The 23,378-nt window shown below is 39.6% G+C and overlaps 1 pseudogene; it reads left to right on the top strand.

Moving 5' to 3' along the window:
- The first annotated feature begins 10,362 nt into the window (after positions 1 to 10,362).
- LOC126070262 (V-type proton ATPase subunit E 1-like) lies at positions 10,363 to 11,256 on the top strand (annotated as a pseudogene).
- Positions 11,257 to 23,378: the final 12,122 nt, after the last annotated feature.

The following is a 23,378-nucleotide window of genomic DNA, read 5'->3' as shown; positions in this document are numbered from 1 at the left end:
AAATTGAAAGAACTGAAGAAAAAAAGTCAAGCCTCGAGTTGCAATATTGAAGGATTCTACAGGGAGAATATTAAATGATGCAGGAAGCATCAAAAGAAGATGGAAGGAATACAGAGAGTCACTGTACCAAAAAAAATTGGTTGATGTTCAACCATTTCAGGAAGTAGCAAATGATCAAAAACCAAGGAAGAAGTCCAAGCTGCACTGAAGGCATTGGTGAAACACAAGGCTTCGGGAATTCACAGAATACTAACTGAAATGTTTGAACAAACGGATGCAGTGCTGGAAGTGCTCACTCATCTGTGCCAAGAGATTTGGAAGACAGCTACCTGACCAACTGATTGGAGGAGCTCCATATTTGTACCCATTCCAAAGAAAGGTGATCCAACACAATGCAGAAATGATCGAACAATATCATTAATATTACACACAAGTAAAATTTTGCTGAAGATCATTCAAAAACTGTTGCAGCAGTATATCAGGAACAAGCAGAACAAGGGGATACTGCATAGTTTAAAATCCAGAAAGATGTGCGTCAGGGTTGTATCCTTTCACTATACATATTCAATCTGTATGCTGAGCAAACAAACCAAGAAGCTGGACTTTATCAAGAAGAACGGGGCATCAGAATTGGAAGAAGACTCAGTAACAACCTGCGATATGCAGATAACACAACCTTGCTTGCTGAAAGTGAGGAGAACTTGAAACATTTACTGAGGAGGATCAAAGTCCACAGCCTTCAGTATGGATTACACCTCAACGTAAAGATAACAAAAATCCTCACAGTGGGACCAATAAGCAACGTCATGATAAATGGAGAAAAGATTGAAGTTGTCAAGGATTTCATTTTGCTTGGATCCACAATCAACACCAATGGAAGCTGCAGTAAAAAAAAATCAAAAGACCTACTGCATTGGGCAAATCTGCTGCAAAAGACCTCTTTAAAGTGCTGAAAAGCAAAGACGTCACATTAAGGATTAAGGTGCGCCTGACCCAAGCCATGATGTTTTCAATCGCCCCATATGAATGTGAAAGCTAGACAATGAATAAGGAAAACTGAAGAATTGATGCCTTTGAATTATGGTGTTGGCGGAGAATATTGAATATAGCATGGATTGCCAGAGTCTGCCTTGGAAGAGATACAGCCAGAGTACTCCTTGGAAGAGGGCATGGCAAGGCTTCAACTCAGGTACTTTGGACATAAAGTCAGGAGGGACAAGCACTCAGAGAAGGGCATGATGCTTGGTAAAGTAGAGGATCACTGAAAAAGAGGAAGACCCTTGATGAGATGGATTGGCACAGTGGCCATAATAATGGGCTCAAACATAACAGTGATTGTGAGGATGGCTAAGCACCGGGCAGAGTTTCGTTCTGTTGTACATAGGGTTGCTATGAGTTGGAAACTGCTCGTTGGCACCTAACAACAACAAGAACATGGGCTTTCTGGCTGGTGAAAGACAGCAATGCACATGAAAGGGTAGTGTGTTCCATTTGGGGATGTAGAAGCTCCTGTTTGGAACCCTCCCAGACCTGGCCTTAAGTATCTCTTCATTTATATCCTTTTTTCTATAATAAAACCAATCATAAGCACAGCATTTTTCTGAGTTCTCTAAGTCATTCTAGTGTATTACCAAACCTGAGGGAGTAATGGGATCCAGCAGGTCAGAAATGCGGGAAGCCCTGGGGAGACTGGAACTTATGGCTGGTCTCCTGAAGGTGTACTGGGAAAACCCTAAATTTGTATCCAGTAGGTCAGAACTTGAAGAAGAATGGCATTGCATTCATCATCGAAAAGAATATTTCAAGGTCTTTCCTGAAGTACAATGCTGTCAGTGATAGGATAATACCCATACACCTACAAGGAAGACGGAATTGACTCAACAGCAATGGGTTCAGTGGGTAGAAGGAAGACCAGTTAATACGACTATTAGTCAAATTATGCACCAACCACTAAGGCCAAACATGAAGAAACTGAAGATTTTTACCAACTTCTGCAGTCTGAAATTGATCAAATATGCAATCAGCATGCATTGATAATACTGGTGATTGTAATGCAAAAGTTGAAAACAAAGAAGAAGGATCAGTACTTGGAAAATATAGCCTTGGTGATAGAAACTATGCTGGGGATTGCATGATAGAATTTTGCTAGGCCAATGACTTCTTCATTACAAATACCTTTTTTCACCAACATAAACAGTGACTATACACGTGGACCTCCCCAGATGGAATACACGGGAATCAAATCGACTGCATCTGTGGGAGGATGCAAGAGAAAAGCTGAATATCATCAGTCAGAACAAGGCCAGGAGCTGACTGTGGAACAGACCATCAATTGCTCATATGCAAGGTCAAGTTGAAACTGAAGAAAATTTTAAAAAGTCCACTAGAGCCAAAGTACTACCTTGAGTCCCACCTAAATTCAGAGACCATCTCAAGAGTAGATTTCATGCCTTGAACACTAATGACCAAAGACCAGACGAGTCATGGAATGGCATCAAGGTTATCATACATGAAGAAAGTAAGAGGTTGTTAAAAAGACAGGAAAGAATGAAAAGACCAAAATGGATGAGACTCTGAAGAGACTCTGAAACTTGCTCTTGAATGTGGAGTAGCTAAAGCGAAAGGAAGAAATGATGAAGTAAAAGAGCTGAACAGATTTCAAAGGGTTTTTCCTTTTGGTTGGCCAACAAAGTCATTATTAGGACCAGTACCCACCTGGCTTATGTACCATTCAGGCACTAAAAGAACTGAGTCCAGCAGAATAAACTGCTCTGGACAAAGGGCTGCAACTTGAATATGGTCACATTGATTGTCAGTCTAAAATGCACACCCCTAGAATCTGAACAGAAGATTTCAAAGGGTGGCTCAAGAAGACAAAGTGAAGTCTTATGATCACATGTGCAAAGACCTGGATATAGAAACCCAAAAGGGAAGAACTTGCCTAGCATTTCTCAAACTGAAAGAACTGAAGAAAAAGTCAAGCCTCGAGTTGCAATACTGAGGGATTCTATGGGGAAAATATTAAATGATGCAGGAAGCATCAAAAGAATATGGAAGAAATACACAGTCGCTAAACCAAAAAGAATTGGTTGACATTCAGTGATTTTAAGAGGTAGCATTTTTTTTTTTTTTTTAATATGAGCAGGAATCAATAGTGCTGAAGGAAGAGATGCAAGCTGCACTGAAAAGAAAGGCATTGGCAAAAAACAAGGCTCCAGGAATTGACAGAATACCAGTTGAGATGTTTCAACAAACAGATGCAGTGCTAGAACTCACTCATCTGTGGCAGGAAGTTTGGAGGACACCTACCTGGCCAACCAACTGGAAGAGATTCATATTTATGCCTATTCCCAAGAAAGGTGATTCCGCTGAATGCAGAAGTCATCAAATGATACCATTAATATCACACACAAGTAAAATTTTGCTGAAGATTATTCAAAAGTGGCTGCAGCAGTATATCAACAGAAAACTGCCAGAAAGTCAAGCCAGATTCAGAAGAGGATGTGGAACCAGGGATATCATTGCTGATGCCAGATGGATCCTGGCCAAAAGCAGAGAGTACCAGGAAGATGTTTACCTGTGTTTTATTGACTATGTAAAGGCATTCAACTCTGTGTATCATAACGCATTGTGAAGAATGGGAATTCCGGAACACTTAATCGTGCTCATGAGGAACCTGCACATAGATCAAGAAGCCGTCATTCAGACAGAACAGGGTGAATATACCATGGACTGCCAAAAGGATGAACAAACCTGTATTTGAAGATGTACAACCAGAATGCTCCTTAGAAGCAAGGACGGTGATACTATGACTCACATACTTTGGACATGTTGTCAGGAAGAATCATTCCCTGGAGAAGGACATCATGCTTAATAAAATACAGGGTCAGCAAAAAAGAGGAAGACCCTCAACGAGGTAGATTGACACAATGGCTGCCATAATGGGCTTAAGCATAACAACGATTGTGAGGATGGTGCAGGACCGGGCAGTGTTTCATTCTGTTGTCGCTATGAGTTGGAACCAACTCCACGGCACCTAACGACAACAACAACAGCTCAGAAGTGATGGTGTTGTGAAGACTCCAAGCCTACGGCTAGTGTCTTGGGCCAGCACGGTAGTCTGGAAGACTGTGTCCTTTAACTTGTGAGGTCTGACCTACCGGCAGGCGGTTAGGGTTGGAGGAAGAAGTGTTACATGCGCAGCTGATGTCAGAACAGAGGTGCAACATAGGGGAACAAAATTGAATAGAATTGAATTGCAATTGATGCTTATAGATGGGGAAAGCCTCTTCAAAGATGGGGAGGCTGTATGTTACTGCAATACACCAAATTTATTCTGACTTTCCTTGAAGAAAATACTGGCATGAGCCAAATCTCCCTTGTACAATGTATGCACCAAATTTTGTTAATTCAGATTAAACAGAAAGTTTAAAAAGGTTTAGCCTAAAATTTATCTGTATTACCATATTTTTTTGCAAATAGCAGGCACACATAAATAAGGTGCACACATACACAGTGCATAGAAATGATAAAATTACGGGAAAAAGTTCTGGCATATTGCACCCATGAGTATACCACACATGTCTCATGACATTTCCAGAAGTGAATTTCAGCCTCATTTACCCTCATTCAATAGTGCAAAAATGTTACTTTTGATCATATTTGTAATAAGAAAGGTATAAGCCACAGTCAAGTTTGGTAGTACCCTGGTAATTAGAAAATAAACAATTGAAACTGTATATTTGTTTCTATTAATTTAAGTTAGTAATTATATCCCCATCACTTTTGAGTCATCAGTTAGAACCTTGAACCTACTGAAGCCTGTCCATAAGTCACGTGATATCAATTGGAAGCTTAAAGCAAAGCCTGTCCTGGCATAAATGCCATTCAGTACATATAACTAGAAATCTCCATTCCATCTTCATTGATGTAATTATCACAATTGCCTTCCGACTCTGTCTTTTAATTGAAGGAATAATAAAAGGGAAACTGATACAGGATTGCTCTTAGCTCAGCAGTTGAATGCAAAAACCTTATCAGATTGTCTTAAGTGAAACCATTAAACTATGTCAGGTCTGTTTATTTCATAGTCTAATTATGTCTTATTAGCACCAATGTCTTGATCAATGATCATAAGTCACCTTAAACCTGTTGCCATCGAGTCGATTCCGACTCACAGTGACACTATAGGACAGAGTAGAACTGTCCCATAGGGTTTCCAAGGAGCTGCTGGTAGATTCAAACTGCCAACCATTTGGTTAGCAGCCAAGCTCTTAACCACCATGCCACCAGGGCTCCTAAGTCACCTTAGTCATATGAGCATGTAAAAAAAAACCTTGCTTCTTGTACACTTCACATTTGAAATTTGCCCCATCCTTACTAGAACCAGCCAGTTATTGATTACATTGTGCACATTTTTTCCGTTTATAAATCTAAATCTTAGAACTTTTTAGAATCCTGGCAGGAATTAAACTCAAGTCCTATATAGCTGACTTCAAACTGAAAGTTGTTAGTTTTGAAGGCAAGAGAAAACACCCAACATAGGGGCAGCAAGAGAGTTCGAGGTTGGAGATTCGTCCGTTCGCGAATGGAGAAAGGAGGAAAAAGAGCTGGAGAAAATGAATCCACGCTGCACAGGTCATGGGCCCAAAGCAACATGGCCTGAGTTGGAGAACGACTTGAAAGAGTAATTTATTTCTTGAAGGGAACAAAATCAAGCTTCTCTACTGCCACAATTCAGATAAAAATGAAGCTCCTGGCAAATGAAAAAGGAATCACAGATTTCAAGGCAGGCTTCATCTGGATTTCTAAATTCATGAAACGGAATGGCCTTTCCGTGAGAATGAGAAGCACTTATGACGATAATGAACAAATAAACTAAAATGGTCTATTTTAACATAAAAACAAAATTTCTTCTGGTGTCTTTCATTTCTTGATTTCAAGGACATTGGTTATCAAAAAATTAGGTTTCAGCTTAAGATTTATGAAAGTAATGAAATATAAACAACATCTCATTCTTGTAGTTTAAGGCCTAGGATTGTTTCTTACTTACTAATTTCTAGCTCTTTGTGCATTCACATTCTTTGATTTCAACATGGCATCCCATTTCCATCACGAACCAGTTCTGCTCACCATTGGTTGCACTTTGTGTAGGAAAATACCTACCTTAAATGAAGTTTCCAGGAGATCAGTTTTATCCCAGTAACATTAAAACTGCTGGATAGAAAAAAAAAAATTAAAATTGAAGTCAGCAGCATGTAAAAAATATTGGTATAGCACACTTATGAAAATAACACACGGGGCTGAGTGGTTTGCAAAAAACATAGCGTGTGTGTTATTTATGTAAAAGTACAGTGCTTAGAAGAAGAAATTCATAATTAAGTTGTTACAAAGAAAAAAATTAAATGTAATTGAGTACGGCTGCTTAAGAAGTGGGCCTGTTTTCAAGCACAACTGTAGCACCGAATATTTACACAAATTTCAAACTATTTATTCTATTTATGAAAGCTAGCCCACTTTACCCTTTACAAGAGAAAAATCCTTGTTGGCCTAATTCTGGTTTCTGCCTATGTCTGAAAGTAATAAATCCAAATGCTTCACATAGATTGTGAGTTATATTTTTCACTTCTAGATATCAACTGCCCACAACTAGTACAAGTTAGAGAGGCGTCACCACAGGAATCAAATATTATAGCTCACTGTATGGTTTTGTGTTTAGATCAATTCAAAATAATCTGTGGACATAAGCCCATATTCTCCCCATTCTAGAAAAACAGAAGTGATGGCTGCTGAGTAGGTATACAAAGATTCATAGCCCTCCACCCCAGGTCACCCAGGTCAAATGATACAATTGATTCTCAGACATAAAACTAGTTCTAGACCACAACAGATTCAAAATTCTATTAGTGTAGATGCAGTGCAGTGAATTACTTAATATGGCCCTTCTAGCCAAGTTTTTGTGACTCCTACACAATGATTTTTAGCCGTAGTTTTTGTGACTCCTACACAACGATTGGGTGGGACTATGCAAATAAAGTGTATAGAACCTCTGATGGTTAAGGTTATGTGTCAACTTGGCAGGGCCAAGTTATGCAATGATATAATTTGGCCATAATGTAATGATGTAGTCATCCTCCATTTTGTGATCTGTTGTAATTATCTTCCATCTTGCAATGTGTTGTAAATCCTAGCTTTGTGCCTGTGGCTATTGTCCCATTTGAGAGCCAGTTGTCTGTTATATTAATGAGGCAGAATTAGGGTGGGATGTATCTTGAGTCATCACGTTACTAGAGGATGTGACTCAAGTCACTACCCTTACTACCCTTATTCAAGTCATGCCCCTACTTGAATCACATCTTTTATCTTATAAAAGGAGAGAGAAGTGAACAGAGAGGAAGGGGTCCCATTCTCACAAGAAAGAAGAGCTGAGAGCAGAGCGTGTCCTCTGGACCCAGGATCCCTGTGCTGAGAACCTCTTAGACCCAGGAGACAGAGAAAGAGAAAGCTGTATCACTGGAGATGGCTAGAGACAACAAGAAGCAGCAGCAGAGAAACAGCAGCATCAGCAGAGGCAACAGAACCAGGGGACGAGCAGGAGGTGACGCAGTGGGCTTCCCAGCCCATGGAGCGGGAAAGCTGAGCAGGGGTGCCTCCAAGCACTTACTGGAGGCACTAAAGAGCTTTGTAACACTTTCCTGAGCAGGACTGAGGCCAGGCTGAGGTGCTGAAGGGCCGAGGGACTGAGGGGGTGAGGGGCTGAGAGGCCGAGGGCCAGAGAGAGAGATGCCTGTAGGCACGGCTGAGAAGAGGCTGTTCGGGTCAAATAACCGTATCCTGAATTGTAACCTGTTACTTCCCTAATAAAGGCCATAATTGGGAGTATTGTTGTGTGAGTTCTGCATGGCCATTGCATCGATTTATCAAACCCAGCAGAGAAGTAGAGAGTGTAATGGGAGGGAGAGCTGGTATCAGAATTGGTGAAAAGATTGGAGAGAGGAGGTATGTCTGACCTCCGTTTCATGGGAATCACCCTTGGGCTATTAATCTTGATTCTCCTCCTACCCTTGTGAGTTAGAGGAGGTCAGACACCCCTGTCACACCATTTTTACAGTAGAAAATATTAATTCCCATATCACAGGTGTAATTTAAATGCCTCGCTATTGGAATTAGTTTTTATAGATTATGCGTTCATTTTAGACCACATGTGTTGTGTTAGCCTAATAAAAACCACATAAAATAAGTAGTTCCCATTTTACAGAATAGGAAAATGATGTTGGAGATACAAAAATACAGCTCAAGTAAGAATCGGAAATTCTTATAGAGACTGATTGATTTTAAACCTTATGGTCTTAATTATTACATGATTATTATATGATTTCTATTTCCCTACAACCCATTATAGAAAAGAATAGAATTCATAAACTCTTGGGTTTTTACATTTGAAAGATATCTTAGGTGAGCCATTTAATTCTCTCCATGCAGAAATTCCTTCATCAGTATCCCTGAAAGGAAGAAGAACCAGGTTCTATTGGATATTTCTGATGATTTCTAATATTAGAACTCCTTATTTTTTGAGCTAGCTTTTTCATTACTGGACAGCTACAGTAGTTAAACCAGTCTTCCTGACTCCTCTCAGAACGGCAGTATAAAATTTTTCCTAACCGCTTTCTCTTCTGAAAATTCACTGGCAAATAACAAGAAGAGTGAGAAACAGAAAAATCAATCTTATCTTCAGAAAAACCAGAAAAGTTGTATCTGTAACCCCAAATGACAATAGATGAGGATTAGAAGACAAGACATAATGGTAAATGATCCAAAAAAAAAAGCATTTGACAGGATTGGAAGCTAGGTGGCAGGGGAAGAGGTTACATTGAGAAGCAAGCTAATTTCCCTGGTAGATCCTGATAAGGTTAAGGATTTGAGGTTCAGACTCAGCAAGTAGAGATACTGTCGAAAGAGGTAGTAAGGCAGGAAACTGTAAATAGATGGATTGTCTGAAGTTTTTTTTTTTTTTTTTTTTAAATAGGGAGAAAGGACAGTTAAACCCATGGGTCCTCAATTCTACCCCAAATAGTCAAGTAACCCACCCCCTCTCTCCACTCTTTCGGAGGAACTGAGGATTATTCTCTGGAGAAGCTGACCTGAAAGGCCCTGGACTCAGGGGCAGAAGCACAGAGAAGGAGTAAGACGAGGAACTGTGATAAAGAGGTTGTTGTTATTAGTTACCATCAAGTCAGCTCTGAGTCATGATGACCTTATGTATAACACAATGAAATGTTGCCCAATCCTGTGCTATGTTTATGGTATGATAAAGGGGGAAAGAAGATTAAACATGAGTCTTCAGATTTAAAATCCACTAATTTTCCAACACAATAAACGATTAAAGGCCCCACATTAAATTTTATCGTTTTGAAACTTCAGAACATCAGGAATAAAAAGAAGATTTTAAAAGGTCCAGAGAGGTAAAAGGACATAGATCACATACTCAGAATTTGGAATAAGAATGACATTGGACTTTTAAGAGGATAATTAAAAACAGAAAAGGAAACGATGCCTTACATTTTTTTGATTGAAATGATTTTCAGCCTAAAAGTCTATATACAGTCAGACTATCAATCAAGTAAGTATAATGTAGAAAAAAGACATTTTCAGACATTCAAATTCTCCCATAAATGCTTCTCAGGGAGCCACTGGAGGATACGTTCCATCAAATGAGGAAGTAAACCAAGAAAGGAGAAGAATGGAAACTAGGAAACAGGAAAGAGTTGAAGGGAATTCCCAGGTTGACAGCAGGGGAAATGCCGAGACCACAGCTGTGCAGCAGGCCTAGACAGACACCAGGCCAGACAGGAGAAGGAGGTCAGAGCTCTGGGGGTATGCACGTGGAGGTGATATCTCCAAGAGAACACTAGAATATATAAATTCTCTGACAGGTTTGGTCCTGAAGATAATTTTGTAGAGAGACACTTATGGAGCTCTTGAACAGTTTGGGAAGACAGAGTATTCTCAATATTAAGCAAAAGTAAAAAAAAAAAAAAAAAAAAAGGCAATCATTAACTCTAGGGAAACGAGAAAGTTGCACAAGGGTGGAACTATAATCGCAACGCCCTACCTGGGTTAGCAGTGAACATTGTTTCAATAACGAAAACGTAGAATCTGGATTAAATTTTTTTTTAAATTTAGATGTAATTTTACTTGGAAAATAAAAGGAGAAAAAATTAAATCTTCATCTATCATTAAAGTAAGAAAATAGAAAATATCAAAAGTTGATGAATTTGCCTGATTTTCCTCTCCCATTCCTCCACCACCCCTTTCAAACCTAAACTCAAGCCTACTGCCCACTGGCCTAGCATCACTTTTGCCATGACTCTCAGTGATGATGATGTGCAAAAGCAGATTAATTATGTGATGACTTTCATTAAACAAGAAGCCAATGAGAAAGCAGAAGAAATGGATGCAAAGGCAGAAGAGTCCAACACTGAGAAAATCATCTTGTACGAACCCAGTGACCGAAGGTTATAGAACACTGTGAAAAGAAAGAAAAGCAGTGTTAGCAGTAGAAGAAAATTCAGATGTTCAATTCGATGAGTCAAGCAAGATTCAAAGTCCTCATAGTGAGCGATGACCTTATCACTGAATTCATTACCATTGAGTAGATTTTGACTCTTGGAAACCGCATGTGTTACAGAGTGGAACTACTACATAGGGTTTTCTTGACTGTAATCTTTTAAAGAAGCAGATTGCCAGGCCTTTCTTCTGTGGCACTGCTGGGTGGTTTCAAACTGCCAATGTTTAGGTTAATAGTTGAGTACAAATGATTTGTGCCACCCAGGGCTCCTGACCTTATCACAGACCTACTAAATGAAGCAAAACAGAGACTCAGCAAGGTGCTAAAAGATACAACCAGGTACAAAGTGCTGCTAGATGGGCTGGTTCCTCTAGGGTTTTCATCTGTTGGTAAAGCCCCAAATAATTGCTCATTGCAGGAAACAGGGTTTCCCTCTGGTAAAGCCTGTGGTGCAAAAAATGATCCCTATGTACAAAATCACCGCCAAATAAGATGCTGATGTCTCAGTTGATCAGGAGGCTTACCTGCTTGAGGAAATGGCTTGTGGTGTTGAGATCTATAGTGGGGATCATAATATAAAGACTTCCAACACCCTTGAAAGCCAGCTGGATATCACAGACCAGCAGATGATACCAGAAGTTTGGGGAGTCTTGTCTGGTGTGAATGCCAACATCAAGCTCATGGGCTAAGTCTTTGGGAGGTGGAGTTTATTCCACTGCTCCAGTGGTGTGATATGGAAGTTTCTGACAGAGAAAAATATGATCTATTTAACCTCCTCTTTGCTGTTCTAATATTATTTTGTGTTTATCAGTGGAATGTCCTTCTTAGCTAATGCCCTTGGTCTGTTAACAATGGGCAAAAGTTTCACTTAAAATGATCAACAACCTACCTCTAAACCCTGTTGTCATTGAGTCAAATCTGACTCATAGCAACCCTACAGAACAAAGTAGAACTACTCCATATGGTTTCCAAGGAGCGGCTGGTGGATTTGAACTGCCAATCTTTTGGTTAGCAGCAGAGCCCTTAACCACTTCTCCACCTGAGCTCCAACCTCTCTCTAGCTCATCTAAAAGTAAAACAGCTTTCCATTGATTCTGCACCATGAAGGTAAGGGGACCAGATGATGGTTGCATGAACATCACCCTGTCTTCTGCTCTTTCTCAAGATCCAGGTATCTAGTCTAGATGGTGATGTGTATGGTGTTCTCTGACTTTACAGCTCACGCTTTAGGTTTAAAATGCATATGGGACATGGATTCTGCCAGCTGTAGTAGCTTCGTTGTTACCTACTTGGGCCTAGAAGTTTTCCTCATTTGTAAATATGATTTAAAATCTAAATCATGAATATTCTTCATTTATTTTATTTAAAAAAAATGTTTACGTGGGGAAAAAAATTGATGAGTTGACAGACAGCCATAGAGGCATTTTAATTACAAATGAGAAAGCAAATTCCAGAAGAAATAGCTACAATAGACAAAAGTTATTACCTCTGGGGAGCATAACAAAGATGGCGGGGGTAGGGGGGAACAACAAACTGTTATTTCTTATTATAAGTTTTCTAACATCGTTGGACTTCTAAAAATGTTTTATTCTAATATTTGCATAAAAGTTAAATGTTATTTTCAAAAAAGAAATGTATTCCTTATGATACCTTAAATACTCGGAAGTGTAGATCGCATTCTCTTAAGGTTCATTTTACCATAAAACACTGAGCTCTATTAACTTGTCTTCGGTGTTTACCTACCCCAGTTCATTGGACGCCTAGCAGGCCGTGAGGGATTCTTCAAGGTCACAAGTTTTCTTCAAAAATTATGTGCATATATTCATTACAAGCTCCGGTTAAAAAAGTAAAAGCCTATTCTGGATCACCTGGATAGTCGCCGTGTAACTGTAATTTTGGTGCCTTCACTAGCATGTGTGTACCTAGCTGGCATTGTTTTCATAATTGCAGGCCAATGAGTAAAGGATGCATTAGTGTCAATGAAGGCTACAAGAAATCATGGCCGACCATATGAATGAAACTTATGCAATCATCTGAATGGGCCAATTGCTGAGGAAATTGAGCCATTTCACGGAGCACATTGCAGAACACCAGGAACCCAAAAGGGTCAGCAGCCGGTACCACGTTCATGTTGCTAGTAGCAATTTAGTTTCAGCAAAACACTATCCATCATATAAAATTAATGTTGTTAATATGAATTGTATTGATTGGTTTGTAGGTTTTTTTATAATATAGTAAGACATTTCCACTAAAAGAAATGATAGAAAAGTGGTAAAACTGCACCCCATCAAAGGCGGAGAAGTTGTGAGACTCAGAAAAACTAGGCAGCCCCGTCAAGTTCCTGCTGTCACAGGGTTCTCTTTAAATACATATTAGATAGATATATATTATATATATGTTTTAAATTTCAACTGTAGAGGCAGAGCCAAGATGGCAGAATAGACAGATGCTTCCATCGAGCCCTCTTTACAACAAAGACCCGAAAAAACAAGTGAAACGTGTATATTTGTGACAAGCTGGGAGCCCTGAGCATCAAAGGCAAGTGCAGACAACAAACTGAGGGGCAGGGGAAGGAAGAGACTGTTCAGAAGTGGAGAGAAGTTACCGGGCCTGAATCGCCAGGAGCCCTCAGGCACCATTCCGGGAGTGGTGGCGGCAGCGGCAGCTGTGGGCTGGTCCTAGCGTTCGGCCGCAGTTTCCTCAGGGAGAAGCAGCCAGCCACACAGCCCATTCACACCTCCAGAACCTGAGGAGAATGGGGCTCTCCTCAAAAGCTAAGTACTTGCATATATTTTACTGCGCCCCCCACCCACCCTCGCCCAAGCCAGCTTCAGCGGCTGAATCCCTAGGCCTGAGATAGACCCTGGTGAGCACCTGGAGCCATCCTCCCGGCCTTGGGGAAGGAAAAAATTTGCAACTGAGGGGGGGGGAAGATAATTTGCTAGCTCCATTAACCAGGGTAGCTCAGGACAGAAGCTGCTCCTGTCCAGGCATAAACCGTCCATGGACCTTGAGCACCTTTCCCTTCTGCATGGACCTGTGTGGGCCTATTTCAGGAGAATAGGCCTTTGTTGGCAAACTCCAACCTTTTCAGCGGTGCGATGGAGAGGTGGGTGTTTAACGTTTGACATTGCTTTGCCTATTAAACAAGGTCCTTACCTACCCACTACAGGGACCTAAGGACTGGTGGCCCCACTTGGGTTGCCCAGCCACCTGCGACAGTGGTCCAGGGATAACTGGTACCTCCCAATCCTTACAACAAAAACTTTGGGTACCCATGGTCCATTTGCAGAGCCCACCCACCAGCACACTCTAGGGAATAGAGACACATTTTCCTCAGAGACACTTGGGGGTCGGTTCTCAGCCCCCTGCCTTGTTTAGAGTGTTACCCCCTGCTGCAATAAGATATGGGTATATATGCCAATCACCCCTGCCCCTCTAAGACTGTAGAACAGAGCCTGTACCACACACTTGATCTCAGCTACCTGGAAACGTGAGCTGAATTCATACAAGAAAACCAAATGGACTCCTAGACTGATATACCTGATAACAGCTCTAGCCAGCTGGGGACAGGACACCAGAGCTCTAAAGGCAAAAATAATCAAGCTAGCTCACTCAAGCAACCCATAGGGGTATACCAAAACAAAACAAAGCAAGCAGCTACAACACTGTAAGCAAGCATAAACTAATACAATAACTTATAGATGGCTCGGAGACAACAGTCAATATCAAGTCACATAAAGAAACAGACCATGATCACCTCAACAGGTTCTCAAAACAAAGAATCCAGGGATCTTTTGGATGAACGTGCATTCCTGGAATTACCAGATGCAGAATACAAAAGTTTAATATATAGAACCCTTCTAGACATCAGGAAGGAAATGAAGCAATATGCAGAACAAGCCAAGGAACACACAGATAAAGCAAATGAAGAAATCAGAAAGATTATTCAGGAACATAATGAAAAGTTTAATAAGGTGGAAAAATCCATAGACAGACAGCAATCAGAAATTCAGAAGATTAACAATAAAATTACAGAATTAAATAACTCAATAGAAAGTCAGAGGAGCAGAACAGAGCAAGTAGAAGCTAGAATTTCTGAACTTGAAGATAAATCACTTGGCACTAATATATTTGAAGAAAAATCAGACAAAAGAATTAAAAAAAATGAAGAAACCTTAAGAATCATGTGGGATTCTATCAAGAGAAATAACCTAGGAGTAATTGGAGTACCAGAACAGGGAGGGATAACAGAAAATACAGAGAAAATTGTTGAGGATTTATTGGCAGAAAACTTCCCTGATACTGTGAAAGATGAGAAGATATCTATCCAAGATGCTCATTGAACTCCACATAAGGTAGACCTTAAACGAAATTCACCAAGACATATTATAATCAAGATTGTCAAAACCAAAGATAAAGAGACAATTATAAGAGCAGTGAGGGATAAAAGAAAAGTCTCCCTACAAGGAAGAGCCAATAAGAATAAGCTGGGACTACTCGGCAAAAACCATGCAGGCAAGAAGGCAATGGGATGACGTATTTAAAAAACTGAAGGAAAAAAATTGCCTGCCAAGAATCATATATCCATCAAAACTGTCTCTTAAATATGAAGGTGAAATTAAGACATTTCCAGATAAACACATGTTGAGGGAATCCATAAAAACCAAACCAAAACTACAAGAAATATTAAAGGGATTTCTTTGGCTAGAAAATCAATAATATCAGGTATCAACCCAAGACTGGAACACTGGGCAGAGCAACCAGAAGTCAATCCAGACAGGGAAATCGCAAAAAAAAAAAAAAAGCAAGATTAAAAAAAAAAAAAAAAGCCCAACACAGGGTAACGGTGAGGTTATTATATAAAAGAAGACAACATTAAAATAATAAAGAGGGACTAAGAAATGTAATCATATACCTGCCATATGGAGAGGAAGATACAGCGATACAAAGAAATAAAAGTTAGTTATAAATTTAGAAAAATAGGGGTAAAAAATAAGGTAACCACAAAGGAGACAAACTATCCTACTCATCAAAATAAAATACAAGGGAAAAATACAGACTCAGCAGAAACAAAATCAACAACAAATATGAGGAAAGGACAATATATAAAGAAAATCTGCTCAGCACATAAAATGAAGTGGGAAAAAGAAGCTCTCAACACACAAAAAAGACATCAAAATGATAGCACTAAATTCATACTATCCATAATTATACTGAATGTAAGTGGAGTAAATGCACCAATAAAGAGACAGAATGGATTAAAAACCAAGATCCATCTATACGCTTCCTACAAGAGACATACCTTAGACTTAGAGACACAAACAAACTAAAACTCGAAGGACTGAAAAAAATATATCAAGCAAACAACAATCAAAAAAGAGCAGGAGTGGCAATATTAACTTCTGACAAAATAAACTTTAAAGTTAAATCCATCAGAAAGGATAAGGAAGGACACTATATAATGATTAAAGGGCCAATACACCAAGAAGATATAACCATATTAAATATTTATGCACCCAATGACAGGGCTGCAAGATACATAAAACAAACTCTATGGGCATTGAAAAGTGAGATAGACAGCTCCACAATAATAGTAGGAGACTTCAACACACCACTTTCTGTGAAGGACAGGACACCCAGAAAGAAGCTCAATAAAGACAGGGAAGATCCAAATGCCACAATCAACCAACTTGACCTCGTAGACATATGCAGAACACTCCACCCAACAGCAACTAACTATACTTTCTTTTCTAGTGCACATGGAACATTCTCTAGAATAGACCACATATTAGGTCATAAAGCAAGCCTTAGCAAAATCCAAAACATTGAAATATTACAAAGCATCTTCTCTGACCATAAGGCCATAAAAGTGGAAATCAATAACTGGAAAAGCAGGAAAAAGAAATCAAACACTTGGAAACTGAACAATACCCTGCTCAGAAAAGACTGGATTATAGAAGACATTAAGGATGGAATAAAGAAATTCAGAGAATCCAATGAGAACGAAAACACTTCCTATCAGAAACTTTGGGACACAGCAAAAGCGGTGCTCAGAGGCCAATTTATATCAATAAATGCACACATACAAAAAGAAGAAAGGGCCAAAATCAAAGAACTATCCCTACAACTTGGAGAAATAGAAAGTGAGCAACAAAAGAAACCCACAGGCACCAGAAGAAAACAAATAATAAAAATTAGAGCTGAAATAAATGAAATAGAAAACAGAAAAACAATTGAAAGAATTAACAAGACCAAAAGCTGGCTTTTGAAAAAAATCAACAAAATTGATAAACCATTGGCCAAACTGACAAAAGGAAAACAGGAAAGGAAGAAAATAACCCAAATAAGAAATGAAATTAGTGATATTACAACAGACCCAACTGAAATTAAAAGAATCATACCAGATTACTATGAAAAACTATGCTCAAACAAATTTGAAAACCTAGAAGAAATGGATGAATTCCTAGAAACACACTACCTATCTAAACTAACACAGAGGTAGAACAACTAAATAGACCCATAACAGAAGAGGAGATTGAAAAGGTAATCAAAAAACTCCCAGTGAAAAAAAGCCCTGGTCCAGACAGCTTCACTGCAGAGTTCTACCAAACTTTCAGAGAAGAGTTAACACCACTACTACTAAAGGTATTTCAGAGCATAGAAAAGGAAGGATGGAACATTACCAAACTCATTCTATGAAGCCACCATATCCCTGATACCAAAACCAGGGAAAGATAGCACAAGAAAAGAAAATTATAGACCTATATCCCTCATGAATGTAGATGCAAAAATCGTCAACAAAATTCTAGCCAATAGAATTCAACAACATATCAAAAAAATAATTTGCCATGACCAAGTGGGATTCATACCAGGTATGCAGGGATGGCTTAACATTAGAAAAACAATTAATGTAATCCACCACATAAATAAAACAAAAAACAAGAATCACATTTTATCAATTGATGCAGAAAAGGCATTTGACAAAGTTCAACACTCATTCATGATAAAAACTCTCAGCAAAATAGGAATAGAACAAAATATTCTCAACAGAGTAAAGGGCATTTATACAAAGCCAACAGCCAACATCACCCAAAAGGGAGAGAGCCTGAAAACATTCCCACTGAGATCGGGAACCAGGCAAGGATGCCCTTTATCACCAGTCTTATTCAACATTGTGCTGGAAGCCCTAGCCAGAACAATTAGGCTAGATAAAGAAATAAAGTGCATCCAGATTGGCAAGGAAGAAGTAGAAGTATCTCTATTTGCAGATGATATGATCTTATAGACAGAAAACCCTAAGGAATCCTCCAGAAAACTACTGAAACTAAGAGAAGTGTTCATCAGAGTACCCAGATACAAGATAAACATACAAAAATCAGTTGAATTCCTCTACACCAACAAAAAGAACATCGAAGAGGAAATCACCAAATCAATGCCATTTACAGTAGCCCCCAAGAAGATAAAATACTTAGGAATAAATCTTACCAGAGATGTAAAAGACTTATGCAAAGAAAACTACAGTACACTTCTGCAAGAAACCAAAAGAGACTTACATAAGTAGAAGAACATACCTTGCTCATGGATAGGAAGATTTGTTGTTTGGTGCCCTCAAGTCCATTCCGACTCATAGCGACCCTATGCACAACAGAACGAAACACTGCCCGGTCTTGCTCCATCCTTACCATCGTTGTTATGCTTGAGCTAATTGTTGCAGCCACTGTGTCAATCCACCTCGTTGAGGGTCTTCCTCTTTTCCGCTGACCCTGTACTCTGCCAAGCATGATGTCCTTCTCCAGAGACTGATCCTTCCCGACAACATGTCGCAAGTATGTAAGACGCGGTCTCCCCATCCTTGCCTCTAAGGAGCATTCTAGTTGTACTTCTTCTAAGACAAATTTGTTCATTCTTTTGGCAGTCCATGGTATATTCAATATTCTTTGCCAACACCACAATTTAAAGGCATCAAATCTTCTTCAGTCTTCCTTATTCGTTGTCAAGCTTTCACATGCATATGATGTGACTGAAAATACCATGGCTTGGGTCAGGCACACCTTAGTCTTCAGGGTGACATCTTTGCTCTTCAACACTTTGAAGAGGTACTTTGCAGCACATTTGCCCAATGCAATGTGTCTTCTGATTTCTTGACTGCTGTTTCCATGGCTGTTGATTGTGGATCCAAGTAAAATGAAATCCTCGACAACTTCAATCTTTTCTCCGTTTATCATGATGTTGCTCATTAGTCCAGTTGTGAGGATTTTTGTCTTCTTTATGTTGAGGTGTAATCCATACTGAAGGCTGTGATCTTTGATCTTCATTAGGAAGTGCTTCAAGTCCTCTTCACTATCAGCAAGCAAGGTTGTGTCATCTGCATAATGCAGGTTGTTAATGAGAATTCCTCCAATCCTGATGCCCCGTTCTTCTTCATATAGTCCCGCTTCTCGTATTATTTTTTCAGCATACAGATTAAATAGGTATGGTGAAAAAATACAACCCTGGTGCACACCTTTCCTGACCTTAAACCAATCAGCATACCCTTGTTCTGTCCAAACAACGGCCTCTTGATCTATGTAAAGGTTCCTCATGAGCACAATTAAGTGTTCTGGAATTCCCATTCTTCACAGTGTTATCCATAGTTTATGATCCACACAGTAGAATGCCTTTGCATAGTCACTAAACACAGGTAAACATCCTTCTGGTATTCTCTGCTTTCAGCCAGGATCCATCTGACATCAGCAATGATATCCCTGGTTCCATGTCCTCTTCTGAAACCGGCCTGAATTTCTGGCAGTTCCCTGTTGATATACTGCTGCAGCCGTTTTTGAATGATCTTCAGCAAAATTTTGCTTGCGTGTGATATTAATGATATTGTTCTATAATTTCCACATTTGGTTGGATCACCTTTCTTGGGAATAGGCATAAATATGGATCTCTTCCAATCAGTTGGCCAGGAAGCTGTCTTTCATATTTCTTGGCATAGACGAGTGAGCACCTCCAGCGCTGCATCTGTTTGTTGAAACATCTCGATTGATATTCCATCAATTCCTGGAGCCTTGTTTTTCACCAATGCCTTCAGAGCAACTTGGACTTCTTCCTTCAGTACCATTGGTTTCTGACCATATGCCACCTCTTGAAATGTTTGAATACTGACTAATTCTTTTTGGTATAATGACTCTGTGTATTCCTTCCATCTTCTTTTGATGCTTCCTGCATCGTTTAATATTTTCCCCATGGAATCCTTCACTATTGCAACTCGAGGCTTGAATTTTTTCTTCAGTTCTTTCAGCTTGAGAAAGACCAAACCTGTTCTTCCCTTTTGGTTTTCCATCTCCAGCTCTTTTCACATGTCATTGTAATACTTTACTTTGTCTTCTCGAGATGCCCTTTGAAATCTGTTCAGTTCTTTTACTTCATCAATTCTTCCTTTTGCTTTAGCCGCTCGACGTTCAAGAGCAAGTTTCAGAGTCTCCTCTGATACCCATCTTGGTCTTTTCTTTCTTTCCTTTTTTTTTCAGTGACCTCTTGCTTTCTTCATGGATGATGTCCTTGATGTCATTCTACAACTCGTCTGGTCTTCAGTCGCTAGTGTTCAATGTATCAAATCTATTCTTCGGATGGTCTCTAAATTCATGTTGAATATATTCAAGGTCATATTTTGGCTCTCGTGGACTTGCTCTGATTTTCTTCAGTTTCAGTTTGAACTTGCATATGAACAATTCATGGTCTGTTCCACAGTCGGCCCCTGGCCTTGTTCTGACTGATGATATTGAGTTTTTCCATCGTCTCTTTCCACAGATGTAGTCAATTTGATTTCTGTGTGTTCCATCTGGCGAGGTCCATGTGTATAGTCGCCGTTTATGTTGGTGAAAGAAGGTATCTGCAATGAAGAAGTCGGTCATGCAAAATTCTATCTTTCGATCTCTGGCATTGTTTCTGTCACCAAGGCCATATTTTCCAACTACTGATCCTTCTTTGTTTCCAACTTTCACACTCCAATCGCCAGTAATTATCACTGCATCTTGATTGCATGTTTGATCAATTTCAGACTGTAGCATCTGATAAAAATCTTCTATTTCTTCATCTTTGGCCCTAGTGGTTGGTGCATAAATTTGAATAATAGTCGTATTAACTTGTCTTCCTTGTAGGCATATGGATATTATCCTATCACTGACAGCGTTGTACGTCAGGATAGACCTTGAAACGTTCTTTTTGATGATGAATGTAACACCATTCCTCTTCGAGTTGTCATTCCCAGCATAGTAGACTATATGATTGTCCGATTCAAAATGGCCAATACCAGTCCATTTCAGCTCACTAATGCCTAGGATATCGATGTTTATGTGTTCCATTTCATTTTTGATGATTTCCAATTTTCCTAGATTCATACTTCGTACATTCCAGGTTCCAATTATTAATGGATGTTTGCAGCTGTTTCTTCTCATTTTGAGTCGTGCTGCATCAGCAAATGAAGGTCCCGAAAGCTTTCCTCCATCCACATCATTAAGGTCGACTCTAGTTCAAGGAGGCAGCTCTTCCCCAGTTCTTTTGAGTGCCTTCCAACCTGGGGGGCTCATCTTCCAGCACTATATCAGACAACGTTCCGCTGCTATTCATAAGCTTTTCACTGCCTAATGCTTTTCAGAAGTAGACTGCCGGGTCCTTCTTCCTAGTCTGTCTCAGTCTGGAAGCTCAGCTGAAACCTGTCCTCCATGGGTGACCCTGCTGGTATCTGAATACCGGTGGCATATCTTCCAGCATCACAGCAACACACAAGCCCCCACAGTACGACAAACTGACAGACATGTGGGGGATAGGAAGATTTAACATTATAAAAATGTCTATTCTACCAAAAGCAATGTATACATTTAATGCAATTCCGATCCAAATCCCAATGACATTCTTTAATGAGATGGAGAAACAAATCACCAATTTTATATGGAAGAGAAAGAGGCCCCGGATAAATAAGACATTACTGAAAAAGAAGAACAAAGTGGGAGGCCTTACTTTACCTGATTTTAGAACCTATTATACCGCCACAGTAGTCAAAACAGCCTGGTACTGGTACAACAACAGATACATGGACCAATGGAACAGAACTGAGAATCCAGACGTAAGTCCATCCACATATGAGCAGTTGATATTTGACAAAAGCCCCAAAACAGTTAAATGGGAAAAGACAGTCTTTTTAACAAATGGTGCTGGCATACCTGCATATCCCTCTGCAAAAAAATGAAACAGACCCATACCTCACTCCATGCACAAAAACTAACTCAAAATGGATCAAAGACCTAAATAGAAAATCTAAAACGATAAAGATCATGGAAGAAAAAATAGGGACAACGTTAGGAGACCTAATACATGGCATAAACAGTGTAGAAAACATTATAAAGAATGTAGAAGGAAAACTAGGTAACTGGGAGCTCCTAAAAATCAAACACTTGCGCTCATCCAAAGACTTCACCAAAAGAGTAAAAAGACTACCTACAGACTGGGAAAAAGTTTTTAGCTATGACATTTCTGATCAGCGCCTGATCTCTAAAATCTACATGATACTGCAAAAACTCAACTGCAAAAAACAAATAACCCAATTAAAAAATGGGCAAAAGATATGAATAGACGCTTCACTAAAGAAGACATTGAGGTAGCTAACAGATATATGAGGAAATGTTCACTATCATTAGCCATTAGAGAAATGCAGATCAAAACTACAATGAGGTTTCATCTCACTCCAACAAGGCTGGCATTAATCCAAAAAACACAAAATAATCAATGTTGGAGAGGCTGTGGAGAGATTGGAACACTTCTACACTGCTGGTGGGAATGTCAAATGGTACAACCACTTTGGAAATCGATTTGGTGTTTCCTTAAAAAGTTAGAAATAGAACTACCATATGATCCAGCAATCCCACTCCTTGGAAAATATCCTAGAGAAATAACAGCCTTTACACAAACAGATGTATGCACACCCATGTTTCTTGCAGCACTGTTTACAATAGCAGAAACATGGAAGCAACCAAGGTGCCCAGCAACGGATGAATGGATAAATAAATTAGGGTATATTCACAGAATGGAATACTACACATCGATAAAGAACAGTGAGGAATCTATGAAACATTTCATAACATGGAGTAACCTGGAAGGCATTATGCTGAGTGAGATTAGTCAGTTGCAAAAGGACAAATATTGTATAAGACCACTATTATAAGAACTTGAGAAATAGTTTAAACTGAGAAGAAAACATTCTTTTGTGGTTACGAGAGGCGGGTGGGGGTGGGCGGGGGTATTCACTAATTAGATAGTAGATAAGAACTACTTTAGGTGAAGGGAAAGACAACACACAATACAGGGGAGGTCAGCACAATTGGACTAAACCAAAAGCAGTTTCCTGAATAAACTGAATGCTTTGAAGGCCAGCATAGCAGGGGCAGAGGTCTGGGGACCATGGTTTCAGGGGACATCTAACTCAATTGGCATAATAAAATCTATTAAGAAAACATTCTGCATCCCACTTTGAAGAGTGGCCTCTGGCGTCTTAAAAGCTAGCAAGCAGCCATCTAAGATGCATCAATTGGTCTCAACCCACCTGGATCAAAGGAAAATGAAGAACACCAAGGTCACACACTAACTATGAGCCCAAGAGACAGAAAGGGCCACATGAACCAGCGATTACATCATCCTGAGACCAGAAGAACTAGATGGTGTCCGGCTATAACCAATGACTGCCCTGACAGGGAACACAACACAGAACCCCTGAGGGAGCAGGAGAGCAGTGGGATGCAGACCCCAAGTTCTCATAAGGCTAGACTTAATG

This window comes from Elephas maximus, chromosome 1, assembly GCF_024166365.1.
Source record: "Elephas maximus indicus isolate mEleMax1 chromosome 1, mEleMax1 primary haplotype, whole genome shotgun sequence".
NCBI lineage: Eukaryota > Metazoa > Chordata > Mammalia > Proboscidea > Elephantidae > Elephas > Elephas maximus.
This window is presented reverse-complemented; position numbering and strand designations above follow the sequence as displayed.